Raw genomic sequence first — 14153 nt, forward strand, 5'->3', positions numbered from 1 at the left:
CTTGTATGGTCTCTTCTTCCCATAATGATCCCAATGCACAAAATATGACCTCCACCTCATGGCACTTATAGTATATTGCCCACGGCGTCCTCCCTTATAAAATGTAACAGCCACACTGTCTACCCTTATGAACTATACTTTCCTCCCTTATGAACGATAACCTCCACAATGTCACCACTTCACTCCTCCTTCCTCCTCACTGGTTCCCCTGCATCGCTGTCCTATCTTCAGTGCCCCTACCCTGCTGCCTCCTACTGTATATTGAACTCCACTCTGTACTGAGTGTCTCCCTTTTAATATGCCCCCACTATACTGTGGTACTCGTTAGTCCTTGTTTACAGTAAACCTTTCAATCTTTGGCTCCATGCAGCAGTTATCTTTCTCTGCTATATTCTGCTGCTCAGCACTGGTGTCATCACCATGATCAGGTGTCTCCACCCACGCTACATTTTGGGGCAGGGGGCATTTTGTCCTTGTGACCATATTCTATACAGTAAACTCTAGAGAGACGAGTTGTGGCTGGAAAATATTGACCATGTTAAGAACAGATGATAGAAAGTGACTGAGCATTGGATAAGACCTCAGTGGTAAGTTATTATTTGTGAATTTTAATTATATAGTGTCCTCCCTTATTTATAACTGTCCATTATGAGAGTGTCCTCCCTTATAGTTTATTAGCTCATCTTTTCATTGTAATGTTTTGTCTTTTGTCTCTAGCCTATCAGATTTTTCTTTAACTTTAATGCCCCTTGAGTTGAAGGATCAACAAATGCATCAAGATATACAAACTATAGGGAGGCTTCCTTTACAATATAATTTTTCTTATGTTTATATTTTGGGTATTTAGTTCAATACTGATTATTTATTGTAATTGTGTTATCTTTCATTTGTTTTATAACTGTTTGTAATAAAACATATTGTCTGTTTTCCTCCCACTCCCTATACAGTAGTATCTGTGCTCTTTCCCCTCTCCCATCCCTGCACAATAATGGCTGTGCTCTTTCCCCTCTCCCACCCCTGTACAATAATGTCTGTGCTCTTCCTACTCTCAACCCCTGTACAATAATGTCTGTGCTCCTCCCTCTCTCCCCTATTGCACCTATTGGCTGTGCTCTTATCTCTCTCCACCCCTGTACAATAATGTCTGTGCTCTTCCTTCTCTTAACCCCCATACAATAATGTATGTGCTCCTCCCTCTCTCCCCTACTGCACCTAATGGCTGTGCTCTTACCTCTCTCCACCCCTGTACAATAATTTCTGTCCTCTTCCTACTCTCAACCCCTGTACAATAATGTCTGTGCTCCTCCCTCTCTCCCCTACTGCACCTAATGGCTGTGCTCTTACCTCTCTCCACCCCTGTACAATAATGTCTGTCCTCTTCCTACTCTCAACCCCTGTACAATAATGTCTGTGCTCCTCCCTCTCCCCTACTGCACCTAATGGCTGTGCTCTTACCTCTCGCCACCCCTGTACAATAATGTCTGTTCTCTCCCTACTCTCAACCCCTGTACAATAATGTCTGTGCTCCTCCCTCTCTCCCCTACTGCACCTAATGGCTGTGCTCTTATCTCTCTCTACCCCTGTACAATAATGTCTGTGCTCCTCCCTCTCTCCCCTACTGCACTGTAATGGCTGTGCTCTTACCTCTCTCCACCCCTGTACAATAATGTCTGCGCTCTTCCCTCTCTCCACGCCCGCACAATGTGTCTGTGTTCTTCACCCTCTCCCTCACTGAACAATGTCTGTGCTCCTCCCTCTCCCCCCCTGTACAATGTCTGTGCTCTTCCCCCTTTTCATGCCCGCACAATAGTGTCTGTGCTCTTCCCTCTCTCAACCCCTGTAGAGTAAGGTCTGTACTTCCCCCCTCTCCTACTGTACAGTAATGTCTGTGCTCTTCCTCCTCACCATCCCTGTACAATAATGTCTACACTTCCCCCCTAAGTTGCCCGGTGGTGGTGAGTGGTATCGCACCTTAGTTTTAGGGTTGATGTGCACGCAATTACAAATCAGGTGTTAGGCACTATAAAAGGGAGCCAGGTGGGTTCAATGACTGTTGGTGATATTGTGTGTTAGTCATTCACAAGGAAGCCTGGGTGGAAGAAGGAGCTGAACATGAGTCCTGCGCAGCCCAGCCAGAGGGGATGAGTGGCAGCTGGGTGGTCTGCAAGAAGGGCTGGCATGGCGTGGTGGAGTCACAGTTTATGGTGTCAGCAGGAGGTGCTTGCATGGCTTGGTGGAGTGGCGACGATGGTGAGAGTTGCACTCACCATGCTGGACCTGGTTGCTGAGAGCTGGACTCGAGCATGCTTGACTTTTTGGGCAGAAGCTGAACTCATCATTGGGACTCTGTTACTGGACTGCTGCAATTGGTGTTGGACTCTGCTCCAAGGCTGCACTATGGTGATGGATCTGATTATGGTGATGGATCCAGGTGGAGGATAAGATGCACGCAGGTGGTGGGCTCTGTTGCTGGGAGCGTACGCAACAGAGCAAAGCTAAGTGGTGTTTCCCCTGTTTTGTCATCTTTCCTCATGTGTGTTTTAGTGCAGTGGTGGGATTAGTTTCCGCACCGACCAATTCCCAAGTGAGGGTTTAGGTCAGGGTGAGCTAGGGTTTTTAGGTTCCTGTTGCGTGCCCGGTGCGGAACCGGCATAGGGAACGTTAGGAGTGCAGGGAGACTGGCTCAGGGGAGCTCAGGAGGTCTCCACTCACCTATTCCCTATCGCAGGGCCCACCATTGTTAATGTTTCCCAGGTTTCCCTTATTGTTTAAATTCGCCTTACTGGAGGCGGGGTTTCCAGACTTGTATATACGTGTAATGTCTAAATTCGCCAATTGGAGGCGGTGTATCCAGCTGCACGTGTTTATTATTTAAATTCGCCCCACTGGAGGCGGTGTATCCAGGGTCACGTGTGTCATATGGTTTCGCCTTGCGGTACTCGCTGCGTCCAGACACACGTGACCGTGACACCCCCCCACCCTTCCTCTGCACCCCTGTACAATAATGTCTGTATAAATACTAGTAGAAATTATGGGGTCACGGGCTGCTATTGGGGTCTTTTAGGTACACCGGTTGTGATGTTGTTGCTTGCTCTGGTTGCACAGGAGCCTTGACAGTGTCACGCAGGTTAGGATTAGATATGTTATAAACAGAAAAAACTGACCAGCACATCCCAACCAGTGTGACGAGGTGCCAGCTAACATAATTTTAAGAAAATATAAAGATGCACTCTGGATTGTTTAGAATGGTAAATCTAGAAAATTTTGCATTTCCAAAATTCCACATGTACAACATATAGCACCTAACCAATGTTTTATGACAGAAATGCAGTTCCAATTTTCTAGATGTACCATTCTAAACAAATCAGAGTGCAGCTTTATATTTTCTTAGGATTAGATATGTGTCTCGGCAAACAGTTTCACACATGATGGACTTAATTAGTCAATCACTTACTCAAAGGGAGCAGCCATCTCTCATATGACATGCAGCTAAGGGCCCCGAGCAGCACAGAGCCACATACACATCTCTCTCTGCTGCTGCTAGTATTAGCTAATTACAAGCCTAATGTTGCTGAAAGTACTGTGAGCAGCCCACGTGGCCTAAATATGCACCTGGAGGTCCGGACTTGGAGTCTATCGATCACATCGGGGACGTCACTGAATACACAGGAGCTGCCAGCAGCGGATCCGGATCAGAATTGAACTGAAGGTAACTGGATACACAGTGACAGGCAACAATGCTTCAGCTTGTTTCCACTATCACCCCTATAATCCTTCATGTCCTACTAACCCCCCTAATCCCTACACCTAGTAAGGAACGGGTCATCTCACCCTCCATCCTCCCCATCCATCTCACCTCCTCCTCACAACTGTTCCTCAACATACAATCCTCTGTCTCCAAACACAGACAGCCCTCTTCGCTCCTCTTCATTGCTGGCGATATCTCTCCAAATCCTGGTCCTCCTCACCACATCCTCACAGTCATTTTACCTCCCATCCACAATGGATTACACATTTCCGCAAACTTTCTAACCTTATACCCATTTGCCCAACCTCCGCTTCCCCAAGTCCCTCTAACAGGAGCTCTATGGAACGCACTCTGAGCATCTCCCCCCCTCCCTCCAACTAGCTGTCATTTACCCCTATCCCCCTCGCCCCAGAGCCAGCCACCATCTTTTTTTGACCAATTCACCACCCGGCTACTTCATTTTCTCTCCGCTGACATTTCCTCTATCATCGTGGGTGACTTTAACATCTCCATTGCCACTTCCCACTCAGCTATCTCTAAGCTTTTATCTCTCATTTCCTCCTTTGGGCTCGCTCAATGGTCTTCTGCAGCCACTCACAAAGAGGGCCACACACTGGACCTCATCTTCACCTGCCTCTGTTCCCTATCAAACCTCTCTAATTCACCTCTCCCTCTGTCTGACAACAATCTCATATTCTCTTCTCTCTAGCTGCACGATCCCCACTCCACAAACTTACACACCCTAGCAGAAATCTTAAAATACCTTGACCTACACTCAATCACTGAGTCCCCTTCACCCTCTTGGACATAAGTTCCTTACGCAATGCAGATGTTGCTGCCACTTTATGGAACACTAAAACAGCTACATCTCTCGAGTCGGTTGCCCCTCTCACATGCCGAAGCTTACATAATCAACAGGCAACCCTGGCACACCAGCCTGACAAAAGAACTGAAGCGGGCTTCTAGGGTTGCTGAGCGGAGATGGAAAAGATCCCACTCCAACCACCACATCATCAAATTTAAACAGTGCCTTACCACTTTCAAGAACACACTCACTGCAGCAAACATACTTACCTCTCATAACCTTCCTATCTCACAAATCTAAAAAGCTATTCAACACTTTCAATTCTCTTATCTGTCCTGCAGCATCGCCACCCTCTCCTCTCACCTGAAGACTTTGCCTCATTCTTCAAGCAGAAGATCGATAACATTAGAGAAAACTTTGGTCTACAGTCCCCACAACCCCTCCTAACTACTCAGCCCTCCTCCTACAAAACCCGTGTCACGGAGCGACTGACCAGTGTGACACGACCCAACAGTTTATCAGTCACCAAACAGCACAACAAACCAGGAAAACTATAACACCGGTGGGCCCTGTCGATAGGGAATTGGGGAATGGACACCTCCTGCACTCACCTGAGGATGTGCCCTGATCTCACTATCGTACCTATATGGGGTCTTTCACCCCCTCGCCGAGCAGGATACCTAATCCCTCACTTGCCCTGCTCTTATCCCTAAGTAGGGAACTGGCACAGGTGAGAGCACTGGTACCACTGCTGCACTAATACAACAAAAGTAATGGAAAGACAGACACCAAAAGGAACAGGATAACAAAGAATGCAACACTTAGTTTCTCTGCTGCAAAACACTGCACAGCAGGATAAAGACACCAGATCAGCGAACTCAGCAAAACACCACTGCACCCAGCAAGCTCCTTCCTCCAGTTAAGTCACTGTAGAATCCTCTAACACCAACAGTCAGCTAATGCATCACGTGACCTCTTGAAGGATGGTGGGAGTGGCCACCACCCACCTCAGCAGACCCAGCACCAATGCAATTATACCAGCAGGCTAGGAGGGAAAAAAACCTGACATTACCCCCCCCCAATGACCTGAAAGGAAAATAGTTTTAATCTGGAAGCCAGATCCAAAAATGGATCGTGACAGTACCCCCCCCTTTCAATGAGGGGCCTCTGGACCTCAACACTGGACATCACCAGAAAACAACCTACGGTGAGGATGCCTCGATCCACCAGAGTTCACCTCGGCAGTCACCTGACCCTCAGGTTTATGGCAAATGCGGACTGAGGGAAGTGGCAACAGCGTAGGCTACGGAGGCTCCACAAAGCTGTAGAGCGCCGACCTGGGGAATGAGTTGTGAACCTACATTACTGGGGGTAACTCCAGCTGGAAAGTCCCTGGGCCGAGAATGGCCGACACCCGATATGGCCAGATCACCCAAGAACAGCAGGCCCCAGTAGCAAACTTCCACAGGATGTTTTTGGTGGACATCCACACATACTCATCCACACACAGGTCCGGACATTAACGTTTATTGCCACTTGTATGTCTGCCATAAGATGGTGAACTCTTCGAGGGACTGACAACAAAGGCATCCCCCTGTGTCGCCACACTCACACCCCCACAATGCTCAGAGGGAACCACCACCCTCCCCTGACCCCTCCTCCTAAGAGGACTTCGACACTCAGGGTTAGCTTGTGGTGAGGGTTGATACTTGCCCCCACTCCCTGGCAGCACCTCCGCTGCCCCCACCAGAGAAGAAGGGGACAGTTGTAGAAAGACAGCAGAGACAGTAGCCCACGAGCAGCAGCCCTCACGACTGATTCCAGCTGACTACTACCCTGGACCACCAGGGACCGGGATGTGTTTTTTCATTCAAGGGAGGCTTAAAACGATGGGAGTTGGCATTCCTCCCTCTTTCCCCCCCCCCCCCCCAAGACGTAGCACGACCGGAACTCTTCATGTTGAATCCCTATACGCAGGTGTATATCATCTGTGACTTGGGTCACTCACCACTCCTTGGCTGAGTGGGACAGAGTCAATGGCCTGGACACTTAGGGGTCTCGCTAGCGTCCTACTCCTCAGGGTCTGGACAAAGTGAGCATCCACCAGATTGACTCGCGCTCCACTGTCTACAAGCACCAGTATTTTCTCAGTTACCCCACCACGACCACTTCAGCACGTAAGGTGCACTGAGAAGACAATATGGAGAAAATATACACAGCTTGGTCGCCTCCCTCCACACGACCAGGGGGACGACCAGGAGAATTTCTATCTGCTCCTCACGTGTTAACCTCTGCGACATGTCAATGGCTGTAAACAGAGAAACTTGTAAATAACTCATGAAAGAATAAAGTTAAAACCAAGCACACCATTGTTTTGTGAAATTCTCAATAAGTTTGATGTATCACATGACCCTCTTCCCATTGGAAAAAATAAAATTGAATCCAAAATGGCCTACTTCAAAATTGCCACCATGGTCACCACCCATCTTGAAAAGTTTCCCCCATCCCATATACTAATGTGCCACAAACAGGAATTTGATATCACCAACCATTCCCATTTTATTTAGGTGTATCCATTTAAATGGCCTACCATGTAGAATCCGCTAACACCAACAGTCAGCTGATGCATCAGGCGACCTCTTGAAGGATGGTGGGAGTGGTCACCACCCACATCAGCTGACCCAGCATCAATGCAATTACACCAGCAGGTCAGCGGGGAAAAACTGATATTAACCTGCGATGGCCTGAAAGGCAAAAGGTTTTAATCTGAGAAGCCAGATCTGCCACAGATCCAAAAATGGATCGTGACAACTAGCTTCTCCACCATTACAGAGCATCAACTTTCCTCTCTCCTCTCCAGATCACATCTCGCCACTTGTGCCCTTGACTCCATCCTGTCCCACCTCATCCAAAACCTCTGTCTTCATCCGAACCCTAACTCTTCAATTACTAACAAATGGTGTTTTCCCTCATGCGCTAAAGCAGTGTTCCCAAACTCCAGTCCTCAAGAGCCACCAACAGGTCAGGTTTTAAAGGAAATCTGTCACCGGAAGTTGGCTGGCTATGTAAATGACCTGTGTCCGGTCCTATGGGCGGTGTTTCTTTTTTTCTCCACCCCATCCATGGCCCCCGTCCGTGATCTTTTCCGGAATTAGACTTGTTCTCCTACTTAGTTCGTGCATGTGCAAAGCAATCTTGCCTCGCGCATGCGCAGTATGCTTTGCCCAACTGCGGGCAAAGCCGAAAATCATTACTGCGCATGCACCGGTGCACTATGTCCCGGAACACAGCAAAATACTTTCGGGACGTAGTGCACCGGCGCATGCGCAGTAATGATTTTCGGCTTTGCCCGCGGCAAGATTGCTTTGTGCACGTGCGAACTATGGAGAACAACTCTAATTCCAGAAAAGGCCACGGATGGGGTGGAGAAAAAAAGAAACACCGCCCATCGGACCGGACACAAGTCATTTAAATAGCCCCCCCCAACTTCCGGTGACAGATTCCGTTTAAGGATTTCCTTAGTATTGCCCAGTTGGTGGAATTATTGCCTGTGCAGGTGAGCAGATCTCACCTGTGCAATTTTAAGGAAAATTCTGAAAACATGACCTGTTGGTGGCTCTTGAGGACTGGAGCTGGAGAACACTGCGCTAAAGGGAACCTTTCACCTCCTTTTTCAGCTATATTCTAGAATCCTGTAGATAAGCCCCCGATATAACCTGAAAGAGAAGAAAAACAAGTTTTATTATACTCATCTGGGGGCGGTCCGGTCCGATGGGCGTCGCAGGTCCGGGTCCGGCGCCTCCCATCTTCATCCGATGTCGTCATCTTCCTTGCTTCGTGTCATGGCTCCTGCGCAGGCATACTGAACTGCCCTGTTGAGGGCCTCTCTGACCTTTCCTGGCGCCTGCGCACTGCAGTTCTTGGCTCTGCAGTACTTGGCTCTGCCCGGGTGAGTATAATAAAACTTGTTTTTCTTCTCTTTCAGGTTAGATTGGGAGCTTATCTACAGAATTATAGAATGCTGTAGATAAGCCCCAAAAGGCAGTGGCCGCAGCTCATAGCTGAAAAATGAGGTGACAGGTTCCCTTTAAATATGTCTCGATCACACCCATCCTCAAAAAGCCCTTCCTTGATCCATCCTCTGTGTCTAGCTTCTGCCCTATGTCTCAAAACTACTGGAACAAGTCCATCTTGAACTGTCCTCCCACCTCTCCTCATGCTACCTCTTTGACCACTTATAATCTGGCTCCTGACTGGATCACTCCACTGAAACTGCCCTGACTAAAGTCACCAATGTCCTACTAACCGCCAAATCCAAGGGAAGACCCTACTCTCTCCTCCTGGACCTGTCCTCTGCCTTTGACACAGTGGACCATTCCCTCTTACTGCAGATTCTCTCATCTCTTGACATCACAGACTTGACCCTATCTTGAATTTCATCATACCTAACTGACCAGACATTTAGTGTCTCCCACTCACACACCACCTCCTCATCTCCCCCCTATCTGTCGGTGTCCCCCAAGGTTCAGTTCTAGAACCTCTGCTCTTCTCTATCTACACCTTCCTCCTGGGACAGCTCATAGAGTTCCACGGCTTTCAGCGTAGTCTCTATGCTGATGGCACACAGGTGGACCTCTTTGGACCCGATGTCACCTTCTTACTAGCCTGAATCCCACAATGTTTGTCAGCTATTTCCTCCTTCGCTAGACTTCTAAAACGCAATATGGAAAAAACAGAATTCATCTTTCTCCTATCTCATTCAACCACCCCCCAACAGGCCTATCCTTGAAAGTTAATTTTCACTCTCCCCAGTCCCACAAGCTCACTGCTTTGGGGTAACCCTGGACTCTGATCTCTCCTTCAAACCACATATCCTATCCTTTTCTACTTCCTGCATACTCAAACTCAAAAATATTTCCCGGATACGTACATTCCATGGTCAAGAAACGGCAAAAACCCTGGTGCATGCCCTCATCATCTCCCGCCTCAACTACTGGAACATCCTGTTTTGTGGTCTCTCTTCTAACACTCTTGCACCTTTCCAATCTATCCTAACCTCTGATGCCCGACTAATCCACCTGTCCCCCCCGCTATTCCCCAGCCTCTCCTCTCTGTCAATCCCTTCAATGGCTCCCCATTACTGAGAGACTCCAGTTCAAAACCTTGACCATGGCATACAAAGCCATCCACAACCTGTGTCCTCCATACATCTGTGACCTCGTCTCCCGGTACTTACCTGCACGCAACCTCTGATCCTCACAAGATCTCCTCTTATCTCCTCTTCCCACAATCGCATACAACAGTGTTCCCCAACTCCAGTCAAGACCCACCAACAGATCATGTTTTCAGGATTTCCTTAGTATTGCTCAGGTGATAATTGCTTCACCTGTGCAATACAAAGGAAATCCTGAAAACATGATCTGTTGGTGGGCCTTGAGGACTGGAGTTGGGGAACCCTGGCATACAAGATTTCTCCCGCACATCACTCCTACTCTGGAACTCTCTACCACAACATATCAGACTCTCGCCTACCATGGAAACCTTCAAAAAGAACCTGAACACCCACCTCTTTCAACAAGCCTACAACCTGCAGTAACCAACGATCCACCAAATGACTGCAAGACCAGCTCTACCCTTGCCTACTGTATCATCACCCATCCCTTGTAGATTGTGAGCCCTCGCGGGCAGGGTCTTCTCTCCTCCTGTACCAGTCGTGACTTGTACTCAAGATTATTGTACTTGTTTTTTATTATGCATACCCCTCACATGTAAAACACCATGGAATAAATGGTGCTATAATAAACTTTTAGTTTGCTAAAAAAAAATTGCGCCATTTTCCGATACCCGTACCGTCTCCATTTTTTATGATCTCGGGACGGCTGAGGACTTATATGTGCGTGCCAGGCTGCTGTTTTTAATGATACCACTTTTGTGCAGGTACGTTCTTTTGATCGCCAGTAATTGCATTTTAATGCAATGTAACGGCGACCAGAAAAAAGGAATTCTGGTGTTTTGACTTTTTTTCTCGCTACGTCATTTAGCGATCAGGTTAAACTTTTTTTTTTTCTTTAATTGATAGATCGGGCAATTCTGAAAGCGGCAATACCAAATATGTGTATGTGTGATTTTTTTTTTTGTATTGCTTTATTTTGAATGGGGCGAAAGGGGGGTGATTTAAACTTTTATTTTTTTTTTTATATTTTTAAAACTGTTTTTTTTTTACTTTGGCATGCTTCAATAGCCTCCATGGGAGGCTAGAAGCTGCCACAACTTGATCGCCTCTGCTACATACAGGCGATGCTCAGATTGTAGTCGACCACAGGATGGCGCTCATAGCAATCCAACATCACAACCATAGAGGTCTCAAGGAGACCTCTGGTTGTTATGCTGACGCACCGATGACCCCTGATGACTTGACAGGGGTCAGCGGGGAGTGCATTTCCGGCCGGATGGCCAGGAGCGCTTGTTAAATGCCGCTGTCAGCGTTTGACAGCGGCATTTAACTAGTTAATAGGTGCGGGTGGATCGCAATTCCACCCGCGCCTATTGCAGGCACATGTCAGCTATTCAAAACAGCTGACATGTCCCGGCTTTGATGCGGTCTCACTACCGGAGCCCACATCAAAGCGGGGGTGCTGCCATCGGACGTACTATTCCATCCGATGGCAGAAAGGGGTTAAGTATTTGTTCTCAGTGGGATTTGAACACAAGACCTCACTTTTCCCAACCATCACTACTAACCAGTGAGTCAACGTGTTGCTCAGTGAGGTGTATATTATTTATTTTATATAAAACAAGTGATGAAACCACCGCCAGGTCAAAAGTCAAATACTTAAGAAATAACTTCTTAGTGGGACAAGAACACTGGACCACAGTATTTTTTTCTGCCGAGAAAAAAAAAAGCATCAAATCATTGCAGGTTCAAGTCTGTCCTAAGGCCAGTAACACACTACCGTAGAATACGGGTAAGTGCTACGCGACAAAACATCACATGGCACTCGGCCCAGTGTTAATCTATGGGGCAGCTCCCATCAGCATTTTTTTTTTCTCAGGCGTATTCAGTGTGCGTGTAAAATGGCAGCATGCTGTGAATGGCACCAAGACTCTGCAATGCAAGCCTGTGGGTGCGACAAAAAAAAAAAAAAATCACACAGCACTCGGACCATGCGAATGCTGTCTGATTTTTACGCACCGCTGTCCTATGAAAAGCCGGCAATTCATGTGCCGCAAGTAGAATCACAGAGTGACAGGTCTGAAGAGAATAGATGTATACACATAGAATACATAGATATATAAATGTCAGTGACATTATAATGTATTTATATTAGATAGATACATAGAAGAAAAGCTGGCAATTCATGTGCCATGCTCTGTAAAATCACTGCAGGAGCCGACAGAATAGAAGGATTACACTGTGAGCAGGAGAACTTTCTCATGCTGCGGTACCCTCAGACAGGGAAATAGCAGTTCACAGGCAGACACTGAGCACACGGTGCTCACTGTCTGCTGGATGACAGGCTGTAAGGACGCATTATACAACCTGCCGTTGTAGCAGAGCTAGACCCGTTGTGGGACTAATGGATCAAAAGCATCTCTGCGGAAAGTTTAGGAATATTGTTGTTGGTTTTTTTACCTCTTTTGCAGATGACGAGAGCATTGGGGGAATGGGTGAGTATGGTTTAATTAAGATTATTAAAGGAGTCTGTCTTTCTTTCAATTAAAGGACTTTTTTCTGGTTGTCTTTGTTTAATTACAATGTGACTATGAGGTTAGTAATGGGGGCCTCGCCATTACTAACCTTGGGGTTTGATGCCACCTGACAATACAAAGGTGACATCAGCCCCCCAACTAACACTACTCCACTTGCCACCGCTACAGGGCAAGTGCCAGAATTGGCACATCTTAGAGATGCACCTTTTCTGGGTAGTTGAGAGCTGATGTTTTTAGCCTGGGGGAGGGGCAATATCCATGGCCCCTTCCTAGGCTATTAATGAACCCGCAGCTGTCTGCATAGCCTTTGCTGGTTAATAATTATAGGGGGACTCTACTTCATTTTTTTAGGATGCCCCATTTTAATAGCCACTAAGGGCTAACTATACAGCTGTGAGCTGTCATTAATAGACAGGGAAGCTCCATGGGTATTACCCCCTTCCTAGGCTATAAACATCAGCCCCCAGACGTCAGCTTTCCCTCTTTTATTAATTAAATACATGTACAGTAAGCTGCACACACACTGTACTATTTGTATTTGTCACAGACATCTGTATATCTATTCTATTTGTATTTACTGTATATAATCCATCTCTTCTATCCTGTCGGCTCCTGTAGTGATTTCACTGTACACGGCAGATGAATTGCTGGCTTTTCTTGTATCTATCTATGTAATATAAATACATATACACGTGTCTCTGACATCTATATATCTACCTATCCTATGTATATAACTATTCTATTTTAACCTTTCACTCTGTAATTTTGCTGTATGCGGCACATGAATTGCCGGCTTTAGTGTGCATGTGTTTTGACGAATATTTCCTTTGAAACGATGTGTAAATGAGAGCATTTCTCTATGTAAAACCTTATGTTAAAATCGCATTGCAGTCGGATGTACAGTATATTGAATTCTAGGTGTGAAAAATCGGATTGTATTCGCATGACACGCGTGCGACTCTCAGCAGGTAGACTCAGACCGATTTTTCGTACGTTTAGTGTGACTCCGGCCTAAGACTGTAACAAGTAAATTACCTCCTTTTCATTGTCATTTTTGATGAGATTTGAACCCAGGACCTCAGTGTCAAGACATACCAGTGCTAACCACTGAGCCACTGTGCTGCCAAGTAGAAAAAAAACAACACAAATTATTGCAGATTCAAGTCTTCCTTAAGAATACAAGAAGTAAATGACATGACCTTTTTTTAGATGCCATCCTTGTTAAGATTTGAACCCAGGACCTCAGAATCGAGAAATATCAGTGCTAACCACTGAGCAACCGTGGTAGCTTCTATAAAATGCAATATTGAAGACTGAACACTTATACTATCTATTAGGCTGTGTTCACACACAGCGTTTTTTTAGGGGTATTTTTAGCAGATTTTCCAATAAAACCGCTAAAAATAAGCTTCCCATTCATTTCTATGCATTTTGCACTTTTAGTGCATACTGATGCGTTTTTTATCGCGAAAAAAATCGCTTCGCGGTAAAAAACGCAGCATGCTCATTAATTTCGTGGATTTTTCTGCGTTTCTGGCTATTTCTATGCGTCTTGGAAACACGCGGAAAAAAACGCCTAAAAAATGTGCATTTTTTGCGCAAAAACGCGCAGAAAAAAAACGCGCGGTTTCTGGGAAGGGAGTCAGGTTTTTCAGCAGAAATTTTCTGCTACGTGTGCACATAGCCTTACAGTAGATTTATATGACATGACCCATTTGCACATGTTGTTCTTGATCGGATTAGGACACAGGACACCACAACTATCTGTATGTCATTATATAGAAGAAAGTCTAACTGATTTCTTAATTCTAGCACCATGGCTCAGTGGTTAGCACTGACACTTTGTAGCTGTGGTATACTGGGTCCTTTTTGTCTATTTGTATTGAAGCC

Source organism: Dendrobates tinctorius, unplaced genomic scaffold (genome assembly GCF_039654945.1).
Source record: "Dendrobates tinctorius isolate UK_male_01 unplaced genomic scaffold, ASM3965494v1 ptg000019l, whole genome shotgun sequence".
Classification (NCBI taxonomy): Eukaryota; Metazoa; Chordata; class Amphibia; order Anura; family Dendrobatidae; genus Dendrobates; species Dendrobates tinctorius.